Source organism: Mustela nivalis (assembly GCF_964662115.1).
Source record: "Mustela nivalis genome assembly, chromosome: 15".
Taxonomy (NCBI): Eukaryota; Metazoa; Chordata; class Mammalia; order Carnivora; family Mustelidae; genus Mustela; species Mustela nivalis.
Window position 1 is genome coordinate 13630900 of NC_139034.1, and position 25727 is coordinate 13656626.

At 35.7% G+C, this 25727-nt stretch overlaps 1 long non-coding RNA gene across 6 annotated transcripts; it reads right to left on the reverse strand.

Moving 5' to 3' along the window:
- Positions 1–174: 174 nt before the first annotated feature.
- LOC309848784 lies at positions 175–25702 on the reverse strand. 6 transcript variants are annotated; one of them, XR_014303275.1, is made up of 4 exons: positions 25567–25702; positions 24877–25033; positions 12013–12098; positions 175–382 (listed from the first exon to the last, which is right to left on the reverse strand). It is a non-coding gene; the product is annotated as an uncharacterized lncRNA (long non-coding RNA). The 6 variants fall into 6 exon arrangements; XR_014303276.1 differs by lacking the exon at positions 175–382 and adding an exon at positions 3055–3459; XR_014303277.1 differs by lacking the exon at positions 175–382 and adding an exon at positions 5623–5773.
- Between the last annotated feature and the right edge of the window lie 25 nt (positions 25703–25727).

A 25727-nucleotide genomic window follows, 5' to 3' on the forward strand; every position in this document is an offset into this window, starting at 1 on the left:
TTCTAGCGCGCGCTTTCTCTTTCTCTCTGACAAATAAATAAATAAATAAATAAATAAATAAATAAATAAATAAAATCTTAAAAAAAAAAAAAAAGAAATGTAGTGTGTCTTTGCTCTCTCTTGCTTTTCTTCCTTCATTCTCCCTTTCTTCTTTTCCCCTTTCTTTCCTCCCTCCCTCCCTTCCTTCCTCCATTCCTTCCAATCTTCTTTTCCACAGATTAAAACCTTCCTCCAGGGGCACCTGGGTGGCTCTGTGGCTTAAGTCTCTGCCTTTGGCTCAGGTCATGGTCTCATGGGATCAAGCCCACATGGACTCTTCATTCAGTGGGGAGCCTGCTTCCTCCTCTCTCCCTGCTTGCTTCTCTGCCTACTTGTGATCTCTCTCTCTGTCAAATAGATAAATGGAGTCTTTAAAAACAAACAAACAAACAAACAAACAAACAAAAACCACAGAAACTCAATTCCAGGTGCCTGGGTGGCTCAGTTGTTAAGCGTCGCCTTTGGATCAGGTCATGATCCCAGAGTCCTGGGATAGAGTCCCACATCCGGCTAAGCTGCTTGGTGGGAAGCCTGCTTCTCCCTCTCCCACTCCCCCTGCTTGTGTTCCCTCTCTCACTGTCTCTCTATCAAATAAATAAACAAAATCTTCACAAAAGTAAAAAATAAAAAACCAAAAATCTCAATTCCTAGAGTTTTTGTTTTTGTTTTTGTTTTTTAAAAGCACTATGTGGAAAAACCACAGACATCGAGAACTCTTAGAAAGTGATTCAGAAGAGCTGGGCTCTTAAAGTAAAGAAGTTTTAAGAGAAACTAGCCAATTAATTTTGCTTATATTTTCTTTTTTACGGATGCCAAAACTGTACATAATAAAAAAAAACCTGTCTAAGTAAGTCCAATAGATAATAATAATAGTAATAATAGTAATAGTAATAATAGTAAGCTCCTTCAATAGATATAAAATAAAAATTCCAATTGGTAAGAAGATATTTTTCCCCCTGGTATTATGTAAGATAACAGTGTATCTTACTCTATATTTCAGGGACTATAATAATCCAATCCACATAGACATTTATGAATATAGAAATGTTCTAAAATATGTTCAGTTGTTATATAGTCCTACAGATAGTTTTAAAATAATAAAATATTTAATTATTACAGAATAATATCTGAAAAGTTCTTTTTTTGAAAAGCCAATGTTACTGAACAAACCTGAATATAGTGTGAAATATGGTAGGGGTAAAAATTACGAATATCCTGAAATATTTTAGTTTGTTTACTTAACATTTATAATTTCATGCTCCCTGCTCTCTCTTGCAGTTCACTGCTACCTTCTAGTGAAAATTAAAAAATCACTACATGGCAGTTCTTCGAAGATCTGGTGTCCAATCCTAGCTGTTCCATTCACACTGTATAACTTAACCTTGGTAGACCACAGCTTCTCTGTTTCTTCATCCACAAGGCTACTTCCCACTTTAAAAATGTTTTTAACTTTAAAAAGTCTACAATTCAACCATTAGTCAATATAATTAGTCTGAGGAAATGCAAATATTTGGCATTGATATGCCTCACAGACGATATTGACGTGAAAACCATACCACAAAATAATAGGAGCAGAGATTATTTTCTTCTAATCCTGTATCATAATTTTAATAGTCTTGATCTAACTTTAAGTAGGCATCATACCACTCATTCATCAACAAGTGTTTGTTGAAAGCTTTTGTGCACCCAGTTCTGAGGTAAATGGAAACTGTCCTTGCGGAGCTGATAGCCAGTAGGATGGACAAACATTAAGGAAATAATCTATCATAACAAATTATCATTCCAAATTATGATCTATCCTAAAAGGGGGAAAGTGTCAGTTGCTAATGAGAGACTAAACAATGGAGACCCAGTTTAAATTGGGGGGTGGGGAGGAAGGGTCTCCCTGAAGAGATTTAAACTGAGACTAATAGCAGGATTTGTATCAAGTGTGCATGTTGGAATAGAGGTACGGGCCTGTATTCCATGTAGAGGAAATGGTGTCTATAAAGACTTTGAAGTGGAAAAGATCTGGTGTGTCAAGAAACTCAAATAAAGCCAGTGGGGGGCTGCTCTGACAAGAGGTGAGGTACACAGGCATATCGTATCATGCAGGTCTTTGAAGAACATGCCAAGGAGTTTGGATTTATATTGATTCAGTGGGAAATGAATAAAGATCTTAATGGGGGGATGTGGGGAGGTGTGATTTGATCAGCTGGTTAATTTTATTTGTTTATTTCCTCAGCCTTACTGAGATATAATTGATATAACATTATATAAGCTTAAGGCATACGACATGATTTAAAACATGTATATGTTGTCATTACCACAACAATGCTAGTTAATCAGTCACCTCCCATAATGACAGTTTTTGTGTGTGTGTGTGGTGAGGACATTTAAGATCTACTTTTTCATCTTGCCATTTGCGACAACATGGATGGAACTAGAGTGTATCATGCTTAGCGAAATAAGTCAAGCAGAGAAAGACAACTATCATATGATCTCCCTGATATGAGGAAGTGGTGATGCAACATGGGGGCTTAAGTGGGTAGGAGAAGAATCAATGAAACAAGATGGGATTGGGAGGGAGACAAACCATAAGTGACTCTTAACCTCACAAAACAAACTGAGGGTTGCTGGGGGGAGGGGGGTTGGGAGAAGGGGGGGTGGGGTTATGGACATTGGGGAGGGTATGTGCTTTGGTGAAGTGCGTAAACCTGGCGATTCACAGACCTGTACCCCTGGGGATAAAAATACATGTTTATAAAAAAAAAAAAAAAAACCTTAATCTCCTCTGATAAATATAAACATTTCACATAGCTGTTTGCTGACATTGAGATTCTGCGCCTTTTTTCTCACTTGGAATCAGAGTCTATTTTCTATCTATCTGTATAACCTCAGACAATTTTTTAAATCTTTCTTTTAATAGTTCATATTATTAAAGCCACAGGCATGTTTTACCTTTCAAATAAAAACATGTATTACAGTAAAAAAAAAAAAAAGATCTACTTTTTCAGCCACTTTCAAATATGTCATATCGTATTGTTAACTCTAGTTACCGCATTGAGCATTAGATTCCCAGAACTCACTCACCTTACAACTGGAAGTGTATCCTCTTTGACAATATGTATTTTTAAAATGTTGATTGGATGATATTTTGGAAAATGGGTTGCATAAGATAAAGTAGGGGGCTAACAGTCATCTAGGAGAGAAGTGACCATCATATGAACAAGTATCATGGCGGTGGAGAGGAAGGGAACGAGTTGATCCATTTTGAAGGTGAGGTAAAGGGAGTTTGGGAGATTGGGTATTCAGGATGACATCAGGTTTCTGCCTTAAGAAACTGGGCCTTTGGAGGTGCCCTTTACCGAGTCGGGAAAGGCTGGCAGAGGTTTGTTGAAATAGTGAGATAGTAGTTTCAAGATGGTACGGTTGAAATATCTAAAAATTCAAGTGAGAATGTCAGGTAAGCATTTATAAATAAGTCTGGAGTCAGAAGAGAAGTCCGGGTTGGAGATATAAATTTGAGAGTCTCCTACAGATGGTATTTAAGCCATGAGTCAGCTGGGTGGGATCTCGGAGGAATAGAATGCAGAAGGAAGAACAGAAAGGGCCCAGAACTAAGTGTATTTGTGTACTCTAAAAGAAACTAAGCCTGTGAATTTGGGGCTACAGCAGTGAACAGGCTTACTTTTCCATTGGTTCATTAGTTTACTCATTCAGTTATTCTGCTATATATACCTGTATCTACCTTATTTTAAGTAAGTTCTAAACTGAAGGTCCTGGGGCATTTTTCCCTTGTTGTCAGAGCCAAAGGAAGGATCCAGGTTTGGGGGTGGAGGGACTTGAATCATATATAATTTGGGGACCCTTCTTTTTAAAAAAGGAATGCAACTTTATAAACATAAAATTAGGCACAGAAATAAATATTTATTAAGAAGTGGAAAAGATATAACAAATTACAGATTTTTATTTTTTAAAATTCCAACGGAATTGATGTACAGTGTTATATTGTTGCAGATGTACAATATATAGAGTTTAAACAATTCTATATCACTCAGTGCTCAACATGATAAGTGTTCTCTCAATCCCTTACACCCACTTTACCCATCTCACCCACCTACCTGCTCTCACTAGTTTATTCTCTAGATTTAAGAGTCTGGGGTTTTTTGGTCTCTTTTTTCCTTTGTTTTGTTTCTTAAATTTCACATATGAGTGAAATCATTTGGTATTTGTCTTTCTCTGACTTATTTCACTTACGATTACACTTTCTAGAACCATCTATATTGTCACAAATGATAAGCTTTCATTCCTTTTCATGGCTGTGTAATATTCCATTATATATCTATATAAATATTCCATTATATAACTATACATATCTATATATCTATATCTAGAACCATCTATATTGTCACAAATGATAAGATTTCATTCCTTTTGATGGCTATGTATTATTCCATTATATATATATCTCTCTCACATATTCCTTATCCACATATTGTTGGACATGAGGTGCTTCCATATGTTGGCTATTATAAATAATGCCGCAATAAACATAAGATGTATACATCTTTTCAAATTAGTGTTTTTATTTTCTTTGGGTAATTACCCAGTAATGGAATTAATGGGGCACATGGTAATTCTATTTTTAATTTTTTTCAGGAACCTCCATACTGCTTTCCACAATGGGTGCACCAGTTTGCATTCCCACCAATAGTGCACAGGGTTCCTTTTTCTCTACATCCTCATCAACACTTGCTGTTCCTTTTATTTCTGATTTGAGCCATTCTGATGGGTGTGAGGTGATATTTCATTGTGGCTTTTTTTTTGGGGGGGGGTTCCAACATTTTCTTTATTATTTTTCTTTAAATTAAATTTATTTATTTTCAGCATAACAGTATTCATTATTTTTGCACCACACCCAGTGCTCCATGCAATCTGTGCCCTCTATAATACCCACCACCTGGTACCCCAACCTCCCACCCCCCGCCACTTCAAACCCCTTGGATTGTTTTTCAGAGTCCATAGTCTCTCATGATTCACCTCCCCTTCCAATTTCCCCCAACTCCCTTCTCCTCTCCAACTCCCCATGTCCTCCATGCTATTTGTTATGCTCCACAAATAAGTGAAACCATATGATAATTGACTCTCTCTGCTTGACTTATTTCACTCAGCATAATCTTTTCCAGTCCCATCCATGGTACTACAAATGTGGCTTTTTTTTTTTTAACTACTTAAAATTTATTTTTTTAATTTTTTAATTTTAATTTTAATTTTTTTTTAATTTTTTATTTTTTATAGACATATATTTTTATCCCCAGGGGTACAGGTCTGTGAATTGCCAGGTTTACACACTTCACAGCATTTACCAAAGCACATACCCTCCCCAATGTCCATAACCCCATTCATTGTGGCTTTGATTTGCATTTCCCTGATGATGAGTGATGTTGAGCGTCTTTTCATGTATCTGTTGGCCATCTGTATGTTTTTTTCTGGAGAAATATCTGTTCATGTCTTTTGCCCATTTCCAATTGGATTATTTGTTTCCAGGGGGGGAGTTATAGATTTTTAAAAGTTGACAAATACCAGAGATATAACAAAATTAAAACAAATAATTTTATTTCTACATTTATATATTAATTAACTAATAATTAACTGTCTGGTGTATCTTTATATCACTTTTTTCCTACCCTTTCTGGCTCCATAAAGTTTCATTGCCTCTTCTCATGTCATTGTCTTTAGAAAATAACATTTTCTAAAAAGAATAGAAAGATAATTAAGTCTTTCATAAAGTATGGTCAATCAACATTTTTATTGTTATTAATAGTTTAAAATTTCTGCATTACAATTCATGACTGGTTATGACATGTCAGTTTTTAGTATTGTTTTCAAATCTGGTAAAACCTCAATTAAATTTCTTTCACATATGAATGGTAAGATTTCAGGGTCATTTCATTGCCTTAGTGCCAGCTTTGCATGCCATCTTGTCTAGAACAACCAGAATTTGTCAGAACAAGAGGCGTTAGATATGTTAAAACTCAATCCAATCAAAGAAGCATAAAATTTAACTTCTCCCAAAGACATACTGGCTGGCTGTAATACTGCTATAGGCTTTGCTCCACACACACAGGAATTCTGGCAAATTCTATTTTGTGCCATTCTTATTTTTTAAAAAAATGAATGGTTCATTTGTATGTGTATACATTGCATTACTGAACATATTCCCGACAGGCTAGGATTTCCATTTTAACTAGGTGTTGATGAGAACCAAAGACTCCAGCTTACAATTTCACATGTTATTCAATTGGAAGAATTGACTGGAAGACTTTTCTACAGACTAGGCTACAGACTTGGTTTTAGTCCTAGATGTTTGTGTTATGCTTCATGGCAAGGTGACATTGGAGGTAGGAGTGCTCTTAGAAGCCATTCTTATAACCTGGATGACTCTCGGTGACTTATCTATGCATAGAACTGACTATGAATCCCTTAACTATATTCCATTAAACCCAAACTAGGTAAATACACCCAAACATAACCCAACACAAGGGAAAGATGAGTGGAAAGAAATAATTATTTGAATTAGCTGTGGTTAAAATGTATTACTTTTGAAAATTTTACAAACAAATATGACTATGAGGACACATTTCTAGGGCCATATGTAAGCCCAACTTCATTAGTTTCATAGTAAGTTCACCTCTAGTCATTAAATTTTCAAACACAGAGTTATCAACAGTCTTCAAATGGATATTATTTTATCCTCTCCTTGCAGGCAGAACAGTTATTCCTTCTCACACGTTCCTGTTTGTCAGTCTTGGGAGGAAATCTCAAGGTGATGGTTTGAGCTGCTGCTCTGGGGACACCACTGTCTAGTATAAATTGCTTTTTTCTTTTTTTCTCCTCCTCTTTCTTCTTCCCTTTGTTGTTTTTGTTGCTGTTGTTGAGCTCCAGCTTCTTCTTCTTCTTCTTTTTTTTTTTTTTAAGATTTTATTTATTTATTTGACAGAGAGAATCACAAGCAGGCAGAGCAGGCAGAGAGAGAGGTGGAAGCAGGCTCCCTGCAGAGCAGAGAGACTGATACGGGGCTAGATCCCAGAACCCTTGAGATCATGACCTGATCTGAAGGAAGAGCCTTAAACCACTGAGCCACCCAGGTGCCCCAGAGGCCCAGAGTCTTGATTTCAGCTCCCGTTGTGATCTCAGGATTGTGAAATTGAGCCCCAGATCTAGCTCTGCACTCAGTGGGGAGTCTGCTTCTTTCTCTCTTCCTCTCCCCTTGCCCTTCCCCCTTCTTACACTCACGTGTGCGTGCTCTCTCTCTCTAAAAATAAATGAAATCTTTAAAAAAAAATTGACAGCCTTGGGGTGCCTGGGTGGCTCAGTGCATTAAAGCCTCTGCCTTTGGTTCAGGTCATGATCCCAGGGTGCTGGGATCGAGCCCCGCATCGGGCTCTTTGCTCTGCGGGGAGCCTGCTTCCCTTCCTCTCTCTCTGCCTGCCTCTCTGCCTACTTGTGATCTCTGTCAAATAAATAAAAAAAATCTTTTTAAAAAATAAAAAATAAAAAAAATTCACAGCCTTGAAAAAACTTACCATATACATCTGATTAATTCAAATCCAGGGGGTAATAAAAACCTACAACTAACTATTACTAACTATTCCTCCAATAGTAGTTATCACAACTATGTCTCTAATTCGGTGATTCTCTTCCTTTGAAAACTATGATTTAATTCTAATTTTTTTTTTTAGCATGTAAATAACTCAAGTAGTATGTTATACTTAGCATATATATTAGCAAATATATTTAGTGTGTCTAGCATGGAAATAACTTATATAGTATATTATACCTTCCTTAACACACTATGAATAGTTGGCCTAAACAAAAATTACCTAATTATACTACCTAATTATACACCTGTCCAGAGAACAGTTAACCCTACCTGGGAGGGAGAGAACAGATAAGGGAAAGCAGAGCTCGGTGGGAGAGGTGTTTGGGGAAGAAATAACAATATTGATTCTACTAGAGGTATTTAAAAAACATAGCTCTTAAATTAAGATGGTCTAGGTTGAAACATGGCTTTCTTTTACTTAGCTATATGATCTTAGGTAATTTAGTTGACCTTTCTCAGCTTCAATTTCTTTTGAAAATGGGGGCAATAATATTTGAGAGAATTCTTGATAAATTTGATGAGGTAACAGTAGGAAATAATCATTAATACTTTAAGATTTTATCATCATCACATACACAGACAGAGCTTTTTACTTATTTTTTAAATCTTAGTGTTCATTTTTGTAAAGTAGGCTCCACTAGTGTGGGAACTTGAACAAGTCCTCCACAAGTGGGGACTTGAACTCCTGACCCCAGGATCAAGACCAGAGCTGAGACCAAGAGTCAGACACTTACCTGACTGAGCTATCCAGGCACCCCTTAGTATGTGTTTGTTTGTTTGTTTATCAAGTTTATCCACGTACATTATTTAAAGCTTTTAATAAAAAACAGTTCAAAATTTGGAAGGTATGTCCATAATATTTTCATGCTGTCTTCCCCGCACTATTCAATGTTAGGATTTCTTTCTCTCTTAATTTCAAATGAGTGTCATTTTCTGAATCTCATTTCTCTCTCTTGCTTACTGGGTTTCCAATACTGCTGAAGGTGTTGGACGCAATACTATATACACACTCTCCTAAACTTTCTTATTTACTTTTTATATCCCATTTGGATTTAGTTTGTTTTTATTTATTTATTTATTTATTTATTAAAGATTTTATTTATTTATTTGACAGAGAGAACTCACAAGTAGATGGAGAGGCAGGCAGAGAGAGAGAGAGAGGGAAGCAGGCTCCCTGCCGAGCAGAGAGCCCGATGCGGGACTCGATCCCAGGACCCTGAGATCATGACCCGAGCTGAAGGCAGTGGCTTAACCCACTGAGCCACCCAGGTGCCCCTGGATTTTATTTTTATATGCTGGATCCTTCTAGAATTTTCACATGCTGTTTTGTTTTCTAAAACAGCAAATCATAGCAGCAACAGTTATTTTTAAAAATTCCTTTTCTCATAGAACTAAAACAACAACTTTGTCATAGATTAAGTTTTACAAAACTTGGATGTATTTTTCTCTTATTATTATTATTTCTTACTATTTAGTTATCTGTTCCAGTGCCAGTACTGTACTCTTGTAATTATAGGAACTTTATAATAAAGTTTTAATATCTGCTAAAGCAGGTCTTCTCTCATTTTCCTATTAATTTGTTCTTATGATGATTAAATTCTTGGCTTCAGATACCAAACAAGAGTAAAATATCACAGACAACCAAGCAAACAAATTCCCTAACAGCCCATCGTCTTGTGAGGATTTTGATTTATGTATGTAATTTTCAAGGATTTAGAGTTTAATGATATGACATATTCCCACACAGGCATTTCTGTTAGTTTGTATATTCAGATACTTTTTCTTGTCAATAAATTACTAATAACTCTCTTCATAGAAGTCCTGCAGTGTTCTAGTTAGATTTATTTTTACATGGTTTATAATTTTACCACTAATATAAGTAGAAATATCTTAAAAAAATTTTTTTTTTAAAGATTTTATTTATTTATTTGACAGAGAGAAATCACAAGCAGATGGAGAGGCAGGCAGAGAGAGAGAGATAGAGGGAAGCAGGCTCCCCGCTGAGCAGAGAGCCCGATGCGGGACTCGATCCCAGGACCCCGAGATCATGACCTGAGCCGAAGGTAGTGGCTTAACCCACTGAGCCACCCAGGCGCCCCATAAGTAGAAATATCTTTAGTTCCATTTGTAATTGGTTCTTAAAGAGAAAAAGTTATTTATTTTTAGCTATTTTTCTAATATTCAGCCACCTTAACATTTTTTCTTAATTTATATTGGTATTAGACACAGAAGGGCAGTGCTGTCCAATAGAACTGTCACGCAAGCCACATATAGAACTTGAAGTTTCCTAGTACCCCAGTTATAAAAATAAAAAGGAAAAAGGTAAAAACAGTTTTAATAGTATATTTTATTTAGTTCAATATATTCAAAACTATCATTTCAAAACAGAATATGCAAAATTACTAATTAGATGTTTTATATTTTTTTGTTTGTTTACATGACATCTTTAAAATCCAGTATCTGTCCTATCCCAGTAGCACAGTTTGGACCAGCCACATTTCAAGTGCTCAGTAGATACCTGTGATTAGTGGCTACCATACTGGATAGTATGACTTTCAGATTTTCTATATATACAATCCATGCAATCACATCATTTATAAATAGTGTTGATTTTATTTTCTGACTATCAGGAAAATCTCTCTAAAAACATTAACAAGTAATGGTGATAGCAAGCATCCTTGTCTTTTTCCGTATTTTAATAAACACGACTTTAATGAAATGCTTAATTTTTTAAATAACATTCTCCTTAAGTAGTTTCCTTTTGTTTCCAATTTACTTAAAGCTCATATGAAAGAACTGAGGAATTTTAATTATTTATTTTCACCCTTTGATATAATGTCATCTAATCTGTGGATAGAATTAATTTGTTAAAAGATTTCCTAATCTAGAACAACCCTTTCATTTCTACAACAACAATTCTTGGCCATGATTTATTATTCTTTTACATTCAACTTGCTCATATTCTAAATTATTTTAGATGTTTATAGATTCAGTTTGCAAATATTTTATCTAGGTTATTTATGTTCATATTCTACAGTGAAATTAGCCAACAAATTTCTTTATTTCAGCAATATCTTTACAAGGATATTTGGGTAGTGAGGTTATCTTAGTTTCATAAAGTGAACCAGGATATTCTCTTTTTCTAGCATCGCACAGTCCTTGAGAATTTTCTCTTCTTAGAAACTTATATAAAATTTGGAGGCAAAACCGTTTGGATTTGGCTTATATTTTAAAAAGTTATATTTCAAAGTCATGTTTTAATTCCATTGCTATTGATCTTCTGAGTTTTCAACCTCTTTCTGAGTCAATTTTGAAAATTTAAATTTTGCTTTGAAAGCCCATTTCCTCTAGGTTTTCAATTTCACTGCCATAGCATTCAGACTATATTCCTTTAAAAATACTTTTGAAATTTCTGAAAAAGGGAAGTCTATAGAAAATCTATAGAGGCAGAGAGTACAAAAATATTTGTTAAAGGCTGGGGCAGACACAGGGGAATGAAAACTAAAGGGTATAAGATTTTACTTAGAGGTGATGGAAATCTCTAAAATTGTGGTGATAATGCACAAATCTGTGACTATACTAAAAATCACTGAACTGTATACTGGAAATGGATGAATTGTATAATAAGTGAATTGTAACTCAATAAAGATGTTTAAAGCTCAGAAAAGTTAGGAAAATAGAAAAAAAGATTATATATATATATATATTTTAAAGAATTCACTTTTTCTTTTTCTTTTCTTTCTTTCTTTCCTTTTTTTTTTTTTTTTTTTTTAAGATTTTGTTTATTGGGATGCATGCATGGCTCAGTCAGTTGAAAATCTGCCTTTGTCTCAGGTCAAGATCCCAGGGTCCTAGGATCAAGTCCTGCATGGGGCTCCTTGCTCAGTGGGGAGCCTGTTTCTCCCTCTGCCTGCAGTTCTCCCTGCTTCTCCTCCTTCTCTCTGTCAAATAAATAAGATCTTTAAAAAAAAAAAAAAGATTTTATTTATTTGACAGAGAGAGACAGCAAGAGAGGGAATATAAGCAGGGGGAGTGGGAGAGGGAGAAGCAGGCTTCCCGCCAAGCAGGGAGCCTGATATGGGGCTCAAACCCAGGATCCTGGGATCATGACCTGAGCCAAAGGCAGATGTTTAACAACTGAGCCACCCAGCTGCCCCGGAGAATATACTTTTAATCTCAAAACCACAATGAGATATCATTTCACATGTATCACGATGATTACTATTTTTTAAAAAAAAGTGTCAGTGAGGATGCAGAGAAACTGGAACTCTTTTGGTTCCAATATCCAAAAGAAAAGCAGCATGTGTTTCAAAGAGATATTTGCTCACCTATGTTCACAGCAGCACTATTCACAATAGCTGGGAGGTGGAAGCAATCCAGATATTCATCATCGGATGAATGGATATTATATAGGCTAAAAAGAAAAGAAATTTTGGATGAACCTTGAGGACATTATGCTAAATGAAGGAGGCCAGACACAAAGAAAGAGATGCTGTATGATTCCACTTATATGAGGTATCTAAAATAGTCAAATTCATAGAAACGGAAAGTGGAATGGTGGTTACCAGGGGCTGGGGGCAGGGGAAAGGGGGAAATTGTTTAGAATTTAGACAGTTCTGCAAGATGAAAAGTCTGGAGATCTGTTTTGTAACAAGGTGAATATAGTTAACACTACCCAACTGTATGGCTACAAGAGGGTAAAATGGAAAATTTTACGCTATGTGTTTCTACCGCACATAAAAATCTTTCAATCTCTTCCATATCTACTGTCATAGCACTTTTAAAATTCCTAATGTTGTCTATTATATCATTTACTAAAAATACTTTAACAATGTAGAAAAAGAGAAAAGTGAATAATTCAGAAGTGTTACTGATCAATGAATTATCATATAGTGAACACATATAACCACTACCCAAGTCAAAAAATAAAACATCACTATTATCTCACAAGTCCTGTACATGTCTCCTGCCTAATAACTTTCTCTCTCCTTCCTAAATATAGACACCATACTAACTTTAAACACTACAGATCAGTTGTGCCTGTTTCCAGACTTTTATATAAACAGAAGGTACTCTTTTGAATGTACTCCCTGGCATCTTTCTCTTGATATTATGTTTATGAGCTCCATCCATATTGTTGCATATAGCAATAGTTAATCCATTTTTTTTAAAAGAGAGATAGCATGTGAGGGTGGGTAGTGGGAGAGGGAGAGACAGAATCTTAAGCAGGTTCCACCCTGAGTGTGGGGCCTAACATGGGGCTTGATCTCACAACCCTGAGATCATGACCTGAGCCAAAATTAAGAGTTGGCTACTTAACCAACTGAGCCACCCAAGTGCCCTGATACTTAAAGTATTTTTCTTAGTCTATAGTATTCTACTGGATGAACATATTCCATAATTATCCATTTTATGATTTATAGGCATTAGTATTTTTTCAGTATTAACCTGTAATAAATGATATTTTTAGGAATAATTTATATGGCTTTTGGCACATGTGGGTGCAAAGAAATAAATGCATTTCTGTTGGGAATTCACATAAGAGTTAAATACCTGTGTTTGTGTTTATTTTTAATAAATAAGGCCCATGTTCATAGCAGCAACCATTTCCCAATATACTTGTACCAATTTCAACTCCCAATGGCAGTATATAAAGATTCTGGCTACTACATATTCTTGTCAGCATTTGGTATTATCACTTTTTATTTGGTATTTCACTTTTTAGCCAGTTTGTCAGCTACGCTGTAGTATTCATTTGTTTTAATTTTCATTCTGATTATTAATTTGTTGAAAATCTTTTCATACTTAGTGACTATATATCACCTCTTGAGAGTTGCCTGTTCAATTTCTTACTAATTTTTCTATTGGGCTATCATTTTCTTACCGATTTAAGGGAATTCTTTATACGTAATGGTTACAAATCCTTTACCTATTTTATGTGTTAGAAATATTTTATTCCACTTCTACTTTCCACTTTTTTTTTTTTTTTTTTTTGAGAGAAAGAGAGAGCATGAGTGGAGGTAAAGGGGCAGAGGGAGAGGGAGAGTGAGAGAATTTAAGCTGGCTCCATGGACTTGATGCTTGACCTCATGACCCTGGGATCATGACCTGAGCTTAACTGACTGAGCCACCCAGGTGCCCCAAGATCCCTTATGAGTTATGTGTTATTTTTGTATCTTTTAATTACACATCTATTTAAAACCCCACAAAGTCATTGCTATTGTTTTATACTGTCCATATTCATTTTTTACCGATATATTTCACCCTATTGCTTTTTATTCCATCCATCTAAAGTCCTTTAGTGTGGGTCTGCTAGTGATTAATTTTCTCATTTTGTCAAGACTGATTATCTGATTTTTGTCAACAAATGAGCCACCTAGGTGCCCCTTCATCTTCATTTAAAAAAATTTTTTTTAAAGATTTTATTTATTTGACAGAGAGATCACAAGTAAGTAGAGAGACAGGTTGGGGGGGGGAACAGGCTCCCTGCTGAGCAGAGAGCCTGATGCAGGGCTTGATCCCAGGACCCTGAGATCATGACCTGAGCTGAAGGCAAAGGCTCTAACCCACTGAGCCACCCAGGCGCCCCTCATCTTCATTTTTAAAGATTATTTTCACTGGACATTGTATTATAGATTGGTAGTTATTTCCTGTATGTGTTTTGAAGATAATAATGATGCTTATTTTTCTTTTTTCTTGCTATCATCGGACTTGCCAGGAATGCATCTGTTTAAAACCTTTCGATGTTTTCTATTTCCTTAGTTTCGATCTTTCCTTTATTACACATTTCCTTTTCCTCCTGTCTCCCAGTTCATTTTGTCCTTGAATGAGTTTGTTACTATTCATTCCCTTTTTTTTTTTTTTAATATTTATTTATTTACTCACAAGGGGCACCTGGGTGGCTCAGTGGGTTAAAGCCTCTGCCTTCGGCTCAGGTCATGATCCCAGGGTCCTGGGATGGAGCCCCGCATCCAGCTCTCTGTTCGGTGGGGAGCCTGCTTCCTCCTCTCTCTCTCTGCCTGTCTCTCTGCCTACTTGTGATCTGTCAAAAAAAAAAAAAAAAATCTATTTAATCACAAAACAAACTGAGGGTTGCAGGGGAGGGGGTGGTAGGTGGTGGGGAGGAAGAGTGCGGTTGGGTTATGGACATTGGGGAGGGTATGTATGAGGCTCTGAAGTGTGTAAGTCTGATGATTCACAGATCTGTACCCCTGGGGCTAATAATACATTCTATGCTTAAAAGGAAAAAAAAAGAATTGTCTTTGGGGGCACCTGAGTGGCTCATTCAGTTAAGTGTCTGACTCTGGCTCAGGTCTTGATCTCAGCGTCCTGGGATCAAACCCCGCATCAGATTCCCCACTGAGTGGAGAGTCTGCTTGTCCCTCTCCCTCTCTTTCTGTCCTTTGCCCCACTGTATAAGCTCTCTCTCTTTCAAAAAATAAATAAAAATCTTTAAAAATATTTATTTATTTATTTGAGAAAGAGAGAGAAAAACAGAGAGGCAAACTCCTCATTGAGCATGGAGCCCAACTGTGGGTGTGGGAAGGTGGGTTGGATCCTATGAAGCAGAGATCATGACCTGAGCCGAATTTGAGTCCCACACTTAACCAAGTGAACCACCCAGGTGCCCCTCACTCTTTTTTCATAATTAAAGTACTTAAGACTATGTATACACTTCAGGGCATGTGGGTGGCTCAGTCCTTAAGCATCTACCTTTTGCTCAGGTCATGAGATCCAGCCCTGCATAACGCTCCCTGCTCAGCTGTGAGCCTGCTTCTACTCTCTGACTCCCCCTGCTTGTATTCCCTCTCTCACTGTGTCTTTGTCAAATAAATAAAATCTTAAAAAAAAGAGAAAAGACTATGTATATATTTCTTCCTAGTATAGCAGTGTTTTCTAGACTTTAAGATGCAGTATGTACTTTTTTCATTGGTGTTTGCATGTTTGTAATTTCAGTTTTATTTTCTCGTTGGTCCTGGAAATATTCAGAAAAACATTTTTTAATTTCCAAATAGGTAGGCTTTCTTATCCTCTTTTTAGCATTGATTTGTAGTTATATTGGATTATAATCAGAAAATGTAGCCTATAAAATCCCTATCTTTTGAAATGTATTGTGATTTATATTATGGTCAAGGGTATGTTTAATTTTTGTGAATCTTCCATAGTTATATGAATAGAATACATATTTTGGCAATTGGGTACAAAGTTCTCTATTTGGCTGAAGCATAAGCCAGTTGATTATATTATTAATATAATATATAAAAATATACATAATATTTATATATAAATATAATATAATATAAATATAAATATTGTATTATTATATAATTACATAATACTATTATATATGTAACATATTATATTTATAAATATAATAAATATAAATATTTATAAATATTATATTATCATATAATTATATTATATTATTGCATATTATATATTTATATAATATATATTTATAATTTACATATTATATAAATATTATTTATTTATTATTACTTATATATTATTATATATTCATATTTTATATGAATATATAATATACAATAATAGAATATATAGACTATAATATAATATAAATATTAACATATATTATATATTATATAAATATAAAATAAATACAAATATAAAATAATTATATAAATATATAAAAATATTTATAAATATAAATACCCCTGGGTTTTTTGTCTGTTAAGTTCTGAAAGAGGTTTATTAAACTCTAACATCATAATTATGTGTGTGCATGTTGATTTTTGTGTGATTCAAACCATGTTCTGTATTGCTAGGTGTTCTTGCAGTTTGGCATTCAGTAATATTATTTGGCATATGAAAGTTTATTACGATAATTATTATTTTGTAGAGTTCACCTTTCATTTTTTCAGAATGTTCCTCTTTTTCACACTTAATGTTTTGGCCTTAACTTTTCTTTACCTCATGCTAATATTTTCACTCGTTTTTGTTTTCACTTAGGCCAATCAAAAATCCTAAAAACACTGTAGTACCTAGATCCTTGCTCTAGGGGGTTTGAGTAGACTTGTGCTAAAGACAAAGTCCCTAGCTTCAAGGAGCTTCATTTTAATTTTACTAATGGCATATCCTATTAAGATTCTTGTTTTAACATATACATTTTTTTCAGCAAGTCTCCTGATATAAAGCTTTTCATCAGAGTATCAACTAGAAAATTTGCACAACAAATATTTAATCTTTGCAATAGTAAAATAAATGATTAATATAGCACTATTAGATTTAAAATGATAACATACTTTCTAAAATAAAAATAAAAATAAATACATATAAAATATAATTAAAAATTTAGAGTAATTATTTAGAAAAATTTAATATAACTAAAAATATAATGAAAATTATAATAATGGGCATATTACACATGGGAATGTTGAAGTGACTTTCTGGAGTAGGGGGTGTCTAAGCAACAGAAATGGTAGCAGTGAGCTTTGCTAAATTGAAGCGACTTCTGTAGGGCTGCTGGTAGCTGTATGGATGCTAACAGTGATTTCCTTTAATAATCAGGGTTATTTCCGAGGTACAACTAATGTTAAACTCATGTTTGCCTTCACACAGGAATAGAACGAGAGTCTTGGAGGTCTTTGAAAACTTGTAAAGGAAGGTAGCAAATTGCTTTTATTACCACAAAGACTTAAAATCTGTATACTGCATACAAGTATGTAAGTATGATGACGCTGATGAAAGACTACCTCTTCTAAGGAGGGTCACAGATACACTACAATCTTTTTTCAACACATCAACTGTTTTTTGTTTTTAAGTAGGCTCTACATCCAGCATGGAGCCCAACTCGGGGCTTGAACTCATTACCCTGAAATCAAGACCTTAGCTGAGATCAGAGTTGGAGGCTTGACCAACTGAGCCATCAGGGCAGGTGCCCCAACATATCAGTTATTTCTAACTGCCACAGACTTTTGTTTTAAGTGCACCAGAAATTTGTCAAAACAAGATTAACACTAGGAAATTGCTAATAATCTTATATAGAATTATAGAGCAGAACTTAGAACTTAGAGCATAAGAGGTCACACAATTTTGCAACTATAGAAGAAATAGAAATAAATGCAGTCAGTTCATTTCTGAGACTCAAAAATAGTAAAAAACCTTATCTACATGTAGTTTCCATGTTAGTTGTCTTGATGGAGAATGTTTTAAACTCAGGCTACTATCACTAACTACTCAGAAAATGTGAAGTTTTCCCTATTACTTGTATTCAATACAAATTAACATCAGCTTTAGCTTTTAGCAATCTGCTACTGGGGGAATGTTGCTAGAGGCCGGCCACCCAGACAAAATATAATTCTCACACTATATTCCAAAGCAAATATGATTTATGGATTATTTGCAGTTTTGGATATAGTCTTCATAGCATGAAAATGACTTGGAGTTGTCTGAAGATTTGTTTTTAGTAAAAGATACTTAAGAATGAGTATTTCTTAAAGAGACAGCCCTCTTATGAAGGAGGCAGTTGCCTACAAAATACTTTGGAGGAGATACAAAATGTGTGAAAAATAAGGTCCTAGGATACTTTTCAAAAAGCAATCACATTAGACTATAAAATCAAATGAACACATTTCCTGTAGAATACTTTTTATAATTACATGGGAACATTATACACTTACATACTTATAAATTTGCCATTGTTTTAGGAAATTATTTTCAGCGTCAGCTTTTAAGCCACACAAGAATATTGGTTTTATTTATATTGACATCATTATTTTAAATAAAAAATGACATGGCCCTGTTCAGTTATTTTTATCATTTATTACACCTGGCTCTGATAAACTTGGGTCATCTCCAAAAATCTGGTCTTCCCTTAAAGAACAAAAATTTGCTACCATGATGATATTTTAGAAATGTGATTAGGGTGCATAAATACATCTCAAAAACATGGTATAACTTAGAACAAGCCTTGTTTTTACCAAGGTGACAAGTTGCGAAGTAATGTTCACTTAGATTATCAGGTGAAGGAGAAAAAAAATCTCATTATTTCATCGTACCTCACAGTTCTTCCATCCAGAAATGGGAATATTGCTGCATTTGTAAATACTACCATTAAAGCACATGTAAATAATTTTGGAAGTTACCTCCCTCTGTATTAGTATGTAATTATGGGCTTCAAAACCCCAGACTTGTTTGAGGGCTATCTTAATTGAGTATCCAATGGAATGAAGTATGAATTTGGTGCATTTTAATGAAGGGTAAGGAGGAACTATATTAATCTCAAGGTGAACTAAAGGCAACAGTAAGAAAATCCAGAATGAGAGGACACAAACCCTACTGAAATGTTTATAGATTAGGAGAAAGATGATAAAATACAAGATTTTACAGAGTCTAAGCGGACTATTTTGGGGCAAGGCATAGAACCTTAGAGATCTTTTTAAAGTCTCAGGCTCCCAATATTAAAATAACATTTGCATTTTAACTGTTTCACAGGATAGTTGGGAGGAGAGATGAAAACTATGCCTGACTGCTCTTTAAGCCGTGAAAAGCTGTGGAATTTGAGGCATCATTACAGTAATTGTCAACTTCCTCATCATCTAAGAAGAAAAATGTATGAAGGAGAGTGCCTGAAGAAGTAATATTAAAGGCAATAAGATACAAAGTTGGGAGAAGTAAAATGCCTTCTACACAGGAAGGTGGTTACAATTATTTTAGAAATAGAAACTTTGTTTACTTAGTGGCAGAGAGATTCAATCCTCAAGACAGCCCCATAAAGTAGGTATCATCTCCATTTTAAAAATTAAGAAACTGAAGCTAAGAGAGGTTAAGAGACTTGCTAAAAGCCACATGGGTCTAAAGTAGTAAAAACAAGATTTCAAATCACATATTTTAATTTCAAATCCAGTGCACTTTTGTGTCTCATAAACATTAACATTTTGTGTTCACCACACAAGCTTAAGCTTCAGAGGATGTCCTATGCATTGTATTAAGTTTTAATAAATTAATGCCTTGAAATGCATTTTATAGTATTTCTACAAGACGTACCATGCGGGCAGCACTGAATGGCAGAGGCAGAGGCAAAAAGATGAAGAAAAACCCGAAAGGGGTGACTGCAAGCTGTGTGGGGAGTGCTACAAAAATGGTTATTACTGTTGAATATTACAGAGGAAGCATAAAATGGCTGAAAAGTAACTAATAAATTTACTAATGAATATCAGCAGTGGCCCTAGTTAAAAAAATACTTTAACAAAGCAAGGGCAATTTTTAAAAAAGCCAAAAAACAAAGCAAAGCAAAACAACAAAACAAAGCAAGGGCAATGTCTGATTATTCTCGATTAAAGGATGAATGGAGATGAAGAGACTGGTTATGAAAGGATGTTTCAAATAAATTGCCTGTGAAGAGAAGTTAGGACAAAAGAAGGAAACCAATGGAGAGTGAGGATTTTCTTCCTTTAAAATCAAATTTTAATTACTGAAGCAGGCATATATACTTGTAAAATCTGAAATATCAAAGATAAAGCTAAATCCCCTTTCACCACTGCTCCTGATGTCCATCCTGATAGCAATGTAATCTTTATGGTTCGTCCTTCCTGTGCACAGTTATATGTATCATTGTAGGAAATAAATTTTATTTTAGATAAAAGGTACTACATTCCATATCTACCTGTTTTGTGGATTTTTTTTTTTTCATTCAATAACACCTCTTGGTGTGTAATGGCACACATAGGTCTAGCTCTATATTTATGAACATTTAGGTTATTTCTGATTTCACTTTTATCAATAATGCCTCAAATGAACATTGTGAAGCATGCCTCCTTAAGCACAAAAGGTTTTTTCTAAGGGAGATATCAACAGTGGCATTGTTGGGTCTTGGAAATGGATATTTGAAAATTTTACAAATCTTGCCAAATTGCCCTCCAAAATAGCTGTAGTAGTTAGCCCTCCTACCAGCACTGTTTCTTTCTGGTATTTTTAAAAACAGAAACAGAAACATTTTTGTTTCAGATTTCAAAAGGCTCACAATAGAAAGGAATGAATGCCTTACACATTATTGCAGTGTGAGACTTTACATATTCACATTCTAGAAGAGTCAGAAAAGATACTGGATGGAGAACACTAGATCCCTGAGGAAATGTTAAGAAGTCTGGTGCACGAGTGAACGGATTAGTCCTAGATGGGAGGAACTAGATGGGAGGAACGGACTCCTGTTCTAAGGACATAGGCCGTGTTTTCTTTTTATGGCCCCATGAAGTAGAAAGCAAGGTAGAAGGGTTGGAATGGCAGGGTTTGGGGGACTGAAGAATGCAGACACATTTTAAAATAGGTTATACAAGGACAGTGAGAAAGCAGGTGACTGGGACGCCTGGGTGGCTCAGTTGGTTAAGTGGCTGCCTTCGGCTCAGGTCATGATCCCAGCGTCTTGGGATCAAGTCCCACATCGGGCTCCTTGCTTGGCGGGGAAGCCTGCTTCTCCCTCTGCCTCTGCCTGCCTGTGCTCACTCTTTTGCTCTCTCTCACAAATAAATAAATAAAATCTTAAAAAAAATAAAAATAAAAAGAGCAGGCAGGTGACTGGGCCAGTGTTCCTCAAAGTGTGTTTGAGGAACACTGACTCCATAAGATAAGTTAAAAAAAAAGTTAAAAAATTATGGTAAATTCTGCTTATTAAACCCTGCTTTTGCAGAATTACAACTTATCAACATATTCAAGGATCTGAAGAAGACAAAGTGTTTAACTTGGCATTTCCCAAACTTTCTCAACACTAGAACCTTTTCCTTTGTGTAAAAGCAGTTAATACACTGTTGAAATAGTCATCTGTGAAATATACTTTGGGAAACACTGAACTAGAAATATACTTTGGCAAATGAATAATGTAAAGAGCACTAGTTCAGTGACTTTGGGAAATTTGAGGAAATGGGCAACAAATGAGTGTCCAGCTTGTCTTCAAAAAATTAATTTATTTGAAAATAAAATGAAACCAAAAATACACAGAACAATTTAACAAACATCCAGGTACTAACTTCTTAGAATTAAAAGGTTAAGATTAAATTATAATAAAATTTTAATGCTTATTTTTCTATTATAGAAATAATGTATGTTCATGATACAAATTTGGGAAGAAGAGGAAAGGGGAAAAAACTACTGTCATTTTACCACCTTAGTAAAACTACTGTTGATGTTTTGAGGCAGTTACTTTATTGTTATTTTTATTAGGTTTTTTATTATTTACATCATTATAATAACATAGCATATACAATTTTGTATCATGTTAAATATTTACATTGTATTGTAAGCACTACTATATATTGTCATGGCTGCCTTTTTTTTTTTTTAAGATTTTATTTATTTGACAGAGAGAGATCACAAGTAGGCAGAGAGGCAGGAGAGAGGAAGGGAAGCAGGCTCCCTGCCGAGCAGAGAGCCCGATGTGGGACTCGATCCCAGGACTCTGAGATCATGACCTGAGCCGAAGGCAGCGGCTTAACCCACTGAGCCACCCAGGCGCCCCATGGTTGCCTTTTTAATGGCTGCATAATATTCCAAGTGGATAGTTGACTATTTAACCATTCTCCTTGGTTTTAGAATTTACACTGTTAGCAGCTCTTTCTTTTTTTTTTGGCTTTCCCATGAAATATTGCAATGATTACAGGGGAGCATAAAACTCCTTATTTACAGTTATTTTCTTAGGACATATTTGCAAGTAGAATAGTTTAAAGGTAACATACATTTTAAAGGGTTTCAAAAAAATATTGCCTATTTGCTTTGGGGGGGCACGGGGAAAAGCTGTATCATCAGTAATATATTAAAGTGCCTATTTGTGGGGTGCCTGGTTGGCTTGGCTCAGTTGGTTAAGTGTCTGCCTTCGGCTTGGGTCACGATCCCGGGGTCCTGGGATCCAGTCCGGCATTGGGTTCCTTGCTCAGTGGGTAGCGTGCTTCTCCCTCTGCCTGCAGCTCCCCCTGCTTGTGCTCTAACAAATAAATAAATAAAATCTTAAAAAAAAAAAAAATGCCTGTTTGCTCTGTTTCCCTGCAATTTAATTCAGGTTTCATTTTGTTAGCACTGGTCCATTTTGTTCCAGCTGATGGACATGCACAAATTCTAATGTCATTAATTGCATTATCTATCCCCACTGGTTTTATAACACGTTACGGATCTGCTAAACATGTTATATATTTCTCCATCTAGGCAGCGAATAACATTTTTTCATAAAATGTTGAGAACAGAGTCCAAAAGAAGATAGTAAAGACCATATTGAGATGTATCAATTTAGCAATACTCTTTGGATTTAAGGGATTAGTTCCAATGGCAGCTTTATCAACATTTTGATCATGACTGATCAAAGATACTTAAGTCACCTAACTATAGCATATTAGTTTATTTTTCTCCATTTTGTTCACAGTGATTTAATAGAAAACTCTGTCAAACGGGGTACTGAGGGGTGATTTCTCTTTGGCATTTCCCCTCATGATTCCCAGGCTGTATTTTACACATTTTTATGTTATCAGAGCCTAGCACAGAACTTGCTTTATACATGGCACACAGATTCTCAATAACAGTTTATTTGAAAGATATGCTTAATTTGGCGTGAATTTAATGAACCTCCATTGTCCACTATAGATACCACTTTCCTTTCTAATCCATTAACATACATGTTCACTTAGGAATGGCAAATGTATAATGGAAAGGGCACTTAGGAAAAAAAAGATTTTATTTATTCATTTGAGAGAGAGAGCACAAAAGGAGGAGCAGAGGGAGTGGGACAAGCAGACTTGGTGCTGAGGTCCCTGGGGTCATGACCTGAGTCAAAATCAAGTTGGTTGCTTAACTGACTGAGCCACCCAGGGTGCCCGCCTCAACCAAGAGCATATTTTATAATCAGAATTCTCTGTAAATTGGCTTTGCAACTTATAAGTTGGTAACTGTGTAAATCCAGACCTTACTCAGTTTGTTCATCTATAAAATGGTGATAACCCATCTTTATTACTTTCCTCATAGGTTTCTTATAAGAATTAAAATGTTTTTCTCCAAAAGGAAATCTGATTATGTTCTTACTTGGACTTTTTAAAACCTTGTAATAACTTTCTTTTCTTTTTTGAAGATTTTACTTATTTATTTGACAGAGGGAGAGACAGCAAGAGAGGAAACACAAGCAGGAGTAGTGTGAGAGGGAGAAGCAGGCTCCCCCCTGAGCAGGGAGCCCGCTGTGGGACTCAATCCCAGGACCCTGGGAACATGACCTGAGCTGAAGGCAGATGCTTAACAACTGAGCCACTCAGGCACCCCCTGTAGTAACTTTCTATTGCCCTCAAGAAAGAGTTAAATCCTGGGGTGCCTGGGTGGCTCGGTGGGTTAAGCCTCTGCCTTCCCAGCTGGGGTTTGAGTTTAGGGTCCTGGGATCAAGCCCCACAGGGGATTCTCTGCTCAGCGGGGTGCCTGCTTCCCTCCCTCTTACCCAGCCCGCCCCCCCCACCCCTGCCTGCTCCTCTGCCTGCTTGTAATCTCTCTCACTCTGTCAAATAAATAAATAAATAAATCTTGAAAAAAAAAAAGGAAAGAGTTAAATCCTTTAACAGGCCATACAGAGACTTTTGTGATCACTATTCTAACAATGAAAGCTCTCTTTCACTGCAAGGCCTTTTGCACAAGCTGTGTGCTTCGTCTGTAAAGCTATTTTCTGTACCCTTCTATGCTGATTACTACTAGAAGCAATTCTACTAATAGCAATAGCTAAAATTTGAATTCCTACTAAGCACGGGACACTTTACATACAGTAGTTTGTACTTTATCAAATAGATACTATTATCTGTTTTACAAATAAGGCACAGAGAAGTAAAGCAACTTACCCAGAGAAACACAACTAGTAAGCCTTAGCTCACGGTCTGAATTCAAAGCAGATGTTCTCAACTTCTGCTATTATGTTATCAACTTTCTCCATCTCTAATATTCTCTAATAGCCAATGTGTTAAGATTAGCACTTAAAGCACTGCCTTATTATCGCTGTGTACTTTATGGGGGGCTCTGCAACCAGAGGGATAAACAATCCATTTGAACTCAGACAAGACTGCATTTAGTTTACTTTTGTTTCTCCAGGTCCTAGCAGTTCCTGCTACACATAATGGGCATTAATAAATATTTACTGACTATATAAATACACTAAAGTGTTTTTAAACAAAAGACAGAAGACAATGTTATTTTTGAATTTAGTTAAGGAGCATCACCAGGCTTACCAGTTTGTGATGTATGGGATCCACTTTTCCCCCTTTTTCAGTGTAGTACACTTGCTTATATCCACTCTTCTGTGATCTCTTCTGTTTGCCACAATTCCTTAAATACTGTCGACAAATATTCCCCCTTCACAGCTGTGATGCTGCCTTCTGAGAAAATCTTTTACAGAGGAGAGAAACGAAATGTTAAAATTACTTTTCCCTTCATAGCAAGGAAAAACTTTTTTTTTTTAAATATAGCGCAGCAATATTTAAATATTAAAATATTTAATTTTGCTGAGGGAAAAGCTATCTTTTTAAAAATGAGTTTCAAATCAAGACTAGGCTGATTGGAGAAAAGCAATCTAGCACATTTATAAATGAAAAGTTCTGAGGCTGCCTAGGCATAGTTGTCCCCAGGTGGCATCTTATTTTTCATATTTTACTGAGGCCTTTTGGTAATTATAAATAGAGAAAACAGGTGCTGCACTGAGCAGGGGGTTTGTCCAAATCAGCCTTTTTTTGGCTCAGTTTTTTGATAGGAGGCCCAGAACTTAAGGTAATCAGTCCTGCAGCTCTCATCACCTTCAAGGAGAAGGAAAAAGAGGAAGGTAGTGAGAAAAGAGGTAGGGGAAGTGTGGCAAACAGATGAACTATTCTCCAAATAGAGCAAGGGCTTAAGCTCCTTGCTAAGGTGCGGCCCCTCAAACTGACCGTTTACATTCTGTTAATTTTGTCTTTTCAATTCAAAAAGGACGCCTGGCTTTATAAGTACGAGGATATACAAAAAAGGAAGGTATTCATCTCCTGAGAACTTCACCACCCTAATCTGCGTCCGGGAAAGCCACCGCGGACACCCCATCCATTGGCCTGCC